This window comes from Hirundo rustica, chromosome 21 (genome assembly GCF_015227805.2).
Source record: "Hirundo rustica isolate bHirRus1 chromosome 21, bHirRus1.pri.v3, whole genome shotgun sequence".
Taxonomy (NCBI): domain Eukaryota; kingdom Metazoa; phylum Chordata; class Aves; order Passeriformes; family Hirundinidae; genus Hirundo; species Hirundo rustica.
In genome coordinates this window covers 1935113-1941112 of record NC_053470.1, presented here as the reverse complement: position 1 = coordinate 1941112, position 6000 = coordinate 1935113, and the positions used below count along the sequence as shown (strand labels likewise).

General features: G+C 49.5%; 1 protein-coding gene across 2 annotated transcripts in view; it reads left to right on the top strand.

The window, feature by feature from the left end:
- Nucleotides 1-374: 374 nt before the first annotated feature.
- Nucleotides 375-6000, top strand: part of LOC120761966 (ligand of Numb protein X 2-like) — a 29427-nt gene continuing 23801 nt past the window's right edge. Inside the window, exon 1 of one of the 2 annotated variants that reach the window (XM_040083793.2) lies at nucleotides 375-587. The gene's annotated coding sequence lies outside the window, so the exon portion shown is untranslated. Of the gene's footprint in view, nucleotides 588-1013; nucleotides 1210-6000 lie in introns of those variants that run through there. The other variant, XM_040083794.2, reaches the window with a different exon arrangement.

Below are 6000 nucleotides of genomic sequence, written 5' to 3'. Positions count from 1 at the left end.
AAGGGAAATTGACCAGAGGGAAGCAGGGATGCTCCGAGGGGGTGAGGGTTGCCCTGAGGGCAGCGTGGATGCCCCGAAGGGAGCCGGGATGCTCTGAGGGAAGGAGGAATGCTCTGAGGGGAGCGGGACTACCTCGAGGGGAAATTGCGCTGAGGGCTCCGGAGATGCCCTGAGGGCAGCGGGAAGCCGGGGGCCAGGACGTGCCCCGAGGGCAGCGGGCATACCCTGAGGGCAGCGGGCGGTCGAGGCCCGGAATGCGCCCCACGGCCCGCGGCTCCCCTGGCGGGGCGGGCCGAGGCCGCCGGGTGTGCGCGGCCTGGGGAGGCGGCGGCAGCGGAGGAGGCGGAGGCGGTGAGGGCGGGCAGGGCTGGGCTGAGCCGTGCCGGGCGGGCGGGCGAGTGACACCTGGGCGGCTGCGCTGCCTCCTCCTCCTCTCACGTAGGTTTCGACTTTCTTCCCCGCCCGGAAACTTGGTGGAGGCGCCGCGCTCGCCGCTGTCGCAGGCCGGGCTGCCGCTGGGCTTCCAGCGCTTCTTCCCTCCCCATCCCGGGGGTGAGCGAGCCCTTTCCTGCCCCCGGCGGCCGCAGGTGAGCGGGGACGGTGAGGGGGTCCCGCCGGGACTGAGGAGGCGCGGGGCTCCCAGCGGGCTGAGGTTCCCTGCGGGACTCGGGGGCTGAGTACGGGAGTCCCTTGAAGGACTTGGGGGATCCCACCGGGGCTGAAGGGATGCGGAGTCCCTTAAGGGGTTGGGGAGGTCCCGCGGGGCTGAGAGAACGCGGGGTTCCCTGCGGGTCACGGAGGTCCCTGAGCGGATGCGGGGTGCCCTGAGGGTCCCGCCGGGCTGAGGTCGCGGATCCCCGAAGCTCCCCGTTCTCCCAGCGGAGAGCTCTCGGCCGTGACCACGCGGGGCCGCAGCCAGTGTCCCTTATCAGTGACACGGGCGGCGCAGGTGAAGGCTGCCGGCCCCAGGGTTTAACTCTTCACAGCTCCTGCCTGCGCAGGACTCACCAAACCCGGCGGGTTTCTGCTTGTGGGGGTCGCAGGGGGGCAGCGGGGCAAAAATATATTTGCTAGGAGATGGAAAGCGGCGAAGTCGGCGAGTTCGCTGGTAATCAATGCAGGGGGAGAAAAAGCCTATAAATAGAAGTTGAGATAAACAAGTAAAGCACGGCAAGGTGAGGATGTGGACCTTTTGGAAATACCTTAAAGGTAAGAAGTACAGGTGATGATAAGGCTTAGTTTAACTCAGAGTAACCATCTGCCTGGAAATATTTTTATGTGAGAAGGGTTTTTTTAATGAGTGATGTGAAGCGGGGTGAGGCTGTGTGCTGCTGAAGGGGTGATCCTGCTCTGCTTGGCTGGGTGCATTTGTTGTCTCGACGATAATGTCAGAAGGAGAGAGGTCTGATGGAGAAGGAGCAGACCAGACAGCAGCCAGCTGATGCCAGTGCAGGAGGTGGCAGGGACAGCGGGACTGCCCCTTTCGGTGGCACTGCAGGCTTTAGTTTGCTTTAAACCCTGCTTGAAAATGGCACTTTCAACTCCTTGAGCGGTTTTTGGGACCTACTTTACCTCGGGAAAGTAAGAAATGCAAAATGAGTGCTTACCATGCTGAAAAAGTGTCATAGTTAAACTTCTACTCCAGTTTTTTAGCCAAGGCAAAAGGTCCAGAACATAAAGTTTCCGTAGGAAAAACTGTTCTGGCTCAAGTGCAGATGTAAGTGGTCGGGGAGGTCTCTGCTGTGCAGAGGGTGCGTCGTAGCAGGGGCACAGCGGAGATAATTGGCAACCCAGAGAAGTTTTGTCAGTGTCACAGAACCCCAGGGTTGTCCTGTGTAATCCTTAAGCCCCTGGGGGCTGAAGCAGCCCGGGATTTGGATGTTGTAGAGAACCGGAGCTCTCCTGCAGCAGCGCCAGTGGTGTGCTGTGCCTTTGAGGGACGGCGCTGACGTTTGTCCTTGATGCCGGAGCTCTTTTGGCAGCTCTCCAGGGAAGAGGGAGCAGATTGCACACATGGCTCCTTCAAAACAAAACTTCTTTCTCTGAAGTTGCACACTCCAAGTCGTCGCTCACAATTTCCCTGAGCAGATGTAGTGTGTCTGCTGCTGAAAGGGCCTAAAGCAGTGGGAATATTTATTCCCTCCCCCAAAGGGATTTGCTCCCTGGACCAGTTTATGGAGTCAGAACAGCACCAGTGCTTGTGCAGGGCAAAACAAAGGGGTCATATGGCTGGGGATGGAGCGGGGAAATGATAAACAGGAGGCCAACCTTCTCTGGGGAGTCCCCAGCTGGAAAACTCAGCTGTGCTGGAAATCCACACCTTCACTCTCCCTGTCTAAGTGTTAGCATGCAAGCTGGGTGCAGATGGGAGTCATTTAAATAACGGTGATGCACTGGCATAAGCCCCATGGGATGAACGGGAGGAGAGGGCCTGTGGTGTGCAGCAAAAAGGAACATCTGTTGAATTAAAAATTTCAGGTTTTTAGTCAAACAATTACTGAGGGGGGTGAGCAAGAGTTAAGAAATCAACCCAGCCATATGGCCTGGGGAATGAGGGCTCAAAAAGATGGAAGAAACAGCTCCAGAAGGGACCTGGCAGCTACATGACCTCCAGAAAAACCCCCAAGGTTTGAAGATACCTGATGAAGCAAGTTGAGATTGATTCTGGATAAAAGTGCTCCCTAATGGCAATTCCAGTAACTCCTAGAAATTTTAATTAATGGGTTTGTAAACTACAGTAGTGCAGCACTTCCCCAAATGTGGTTAATAAAAGAATTTACACAGTTATGGGATTCTAGAGTCTTAGACTTCTATATCTGAAAGAATAAATATCACTGCATAATAAAATACCTGTAGCTCACGAAACATCCCTACTGTAATTTCTCTTCTCCTCCCACTGCCAAATATATCTTATTTTCTGCGTTAAAATAAAAACTTCCTGCTGCAGCAGCTCTACTGATTTCACTTTGAAAATGAAGCTGCATCATTTCATTCTGCTCGTGTGGATCTCCCCAGAGGAGTTGCAGCTGTTGCCTTACTCACAGGCCTGAATATGTTTTGCTGGTTTAATACAAAACCCTCTTGTTTGGCTTTTCCTTCTCAGTTTACTTTAGTGGTGCTGCTCATACAGTTGTTAGGAATTGCGTTTGACAATCCCTCGTCAGTTTATGGTCCCTGATTTATAGCGCATAAAACGTTGCTCTTGGCTTGGGAATTTCTTGACACGAATGAAGTTTGAAAATATCTGGCAGTTTTTCTGATATTTCAGATAAGAAATTGCCCATGAGTCAGTATCTCACAAGCCATCTGAAGGGTTAGAGGGGATTTAGAGAAATGAGCAGTAAGAATTACTGTGCTGGTCCAGGAAAAAGCACTTAAGGCTGGAAGGAGGGAAATGGAATAAGGCTGGACACATTTGGACAGACAATCAGCAGCTTACAGGCGAAGGCTTTTTAATTTTTTTTTTAATATATATATATTTATATAGTGATCCCCTAAGTTTAGAGGTTCCCTGTGCAAATTTAGTTTGGAGGCTGTAGTGTTCCTTATTTGGAATATTCTGAAAGGGAAGCACTAGAAGGGATTATGTGTTTTTTAAAAGTGTTGTTTAACTTTGCCTACTCTTTGCCTGTACCTTAAATCATGCGAGTTTTGTAAACAGCTGGAGCAGGGTCTCTTTGAAAACTGATTTTCTGAGAATTAAGAAGGGGTTGAGATAAACCCTGCCCTGTTCCCCTGAGGGTTTAAGGGTCTCACCTGTGACATCAGTGTGACCGCTGCTGAAAGCCCAGTTAATCATGAGCAGCCCTATTTGTACAGTTCTCAGACTTATCTAAGTATCTGGGGGGCTGATAACAGAGAAATTCTTCTCACCTAATAAATGCTATTGCAAATCTCTACATAGCAAATAAATAACAGCAGCAGTCCCTGCCCTGGGAACCAAGAGCTGAGGATTTCCTCTTGTACATGATCACAACTGATCAGGAACAAAAATTGCCGCGTGATTATTTCGAGGAGGATACGCAAAAATAAACATAATGGCTCTCCTGGGCCTTTTAGTCCTTAGGCTAAAACCCAATTCCCTGTGAGAGCAACACCTGGGGCTGCTTCAGTCCGAATCTCCGGGAGATGAAAGCGAGCGGAGAAGGGAGATTCCTCCCCCTGCCCTCCCCACAGCGGCAGCGCGGGTCGTTCACGGCCAGCTCCGGAGGAATGCGGCTGTTGCACTGATTTGGGAACAGCTCAAGGACTTTGCTCTGTCGCTTCAGCTCCTTTAGCTGATGAGGCAGCCACTCCCATTTAAAAATTATTTTTAGAACAAGGGAAAATATAATTATCAATTCACGCGTATTGCAAATATGTGCCCCATGCGGCAAGATAACAGTGGGTTTTACAGTCCTGCTGCTGGTGCCGGCTTGGACACAGCCTTAAAAAGAAAGAAACACATCCCAAACACAATTTGCCTCTTGCAGTTTTGCTTCCCCCAGCTGTGTGGGTTGTTTGAAGTCAGTAAGATACACCAGGAGAAACTATGAAACTGGGTGAAAAGGCATCTTCAATGCCATGTGCAACTCTGTAAGCTCATGATCCATTAACAGATGTCTTTCTTAAACAGCAGAATATGTCTCAAGTCTTCTAAACACGAGATAAAATACTGTTCTGTCTGTCTCTAGGGGAAGGTAATCTTAATCCAGAGACATGTATGTTTTTATTGTTTTGACTTTTGCTGTTTCATGATTTACTTAGGAGCTGTCACCTGTGGTGAAGGGCAGTTCAGCTGCTGCTTGCAGCAGCTCTGCCTACCCAGAGGCACTGGCAGAGTTTGAGTTCACTGCAAACTCAGCTGCAGCTGCCCTGGGGAGCCACAGTTTGAGAAGGTTTCGTTTTGTTTAAATGAAGGTAACTTGTTTTCTTTCTTTCCCCTTTACCTCTATCTGAGGGTGAGATGGAATGTAAAGGGGAATTACAGACTTAATTAGCTCTTAATTCAGCTTTTTTAGTTAGTGTGAGCAAGCTCGGGCTGGAAAGTACTTTGCATAAAAAGCCCTTTTACCCCCGTGAAAGGAAGTCTGAGCAGGGTAATGTGTCCTGCTGTCACCCATGGCATCGGGCACAGGAGCTGTTGGGAGGGAAGAGCCAGCCAGGGAAAATGTGCTGGTCCCTCTGGAATGACTCTCAGCCATCCTGCCTTGGGTTTATTTTGTGGAGCTGAGATTCCAAGTGCCAAACTATTTAAACAGAAGACCATTAAGAAAAATAGTGCTACTGAGACTTGGACCAGGTAATAAGGAGTTCTGTGCTAGTTTATCATGCAGCAAAGCCCTGATCTGGTGTTTCTGATGTTAAAAACTGTGTCTGATGATAGGAAATGTTTCATCTCCAGGTGCAAAACTGCTTTCATGCTGCTGGATTGCTTGTGGTAAAGTTTTGTAGAAAACAAGCGTTCCTTGTTTGTGTTTTAGCTAACTTAGAAAATGAGGGGTTTTTATGCTTAAGGCTGAGAGTAGCCAAGATGAATTTCTTTTAACTGAAATTAATTTTAACGTAGCACTTTGATAGAATGTGATAAAGATTAAAGCTCTGTAGGAGTTTCTCACAAGACAGCAAGGCTTAGAGCTACAGAAATACCTTTTGTCTCCTAAAAGCAAGAGTCTCTCTCTTCCCGCCTCCTCCCTTCTCACATTACTTTTAAATATCTCTGATGTGACCACCCTGGTGAGGATATTCAAACAGGGACTTTTAAAACATCCAGTTATATAAAATATTGTGCAGAGTCTCCTGCTTGCCCTGTATCCTTTGGAAGTGCAGTGCTGAGAAAGCATTGCCTGTTTCTGGCCTGCGTGACAAATACAGATCACAGATGGGCAGTGGTGTGCAGGTTTGCTTTCATCTCTCTCTGTAGAGAAGGAATTTGGAGGTAGGCACACAGACAGTGATGAGGTAACAGCATCTGATACTCATTTCCAGCCTTTAGACACTGGATCTTTACCTCCTGCTCCC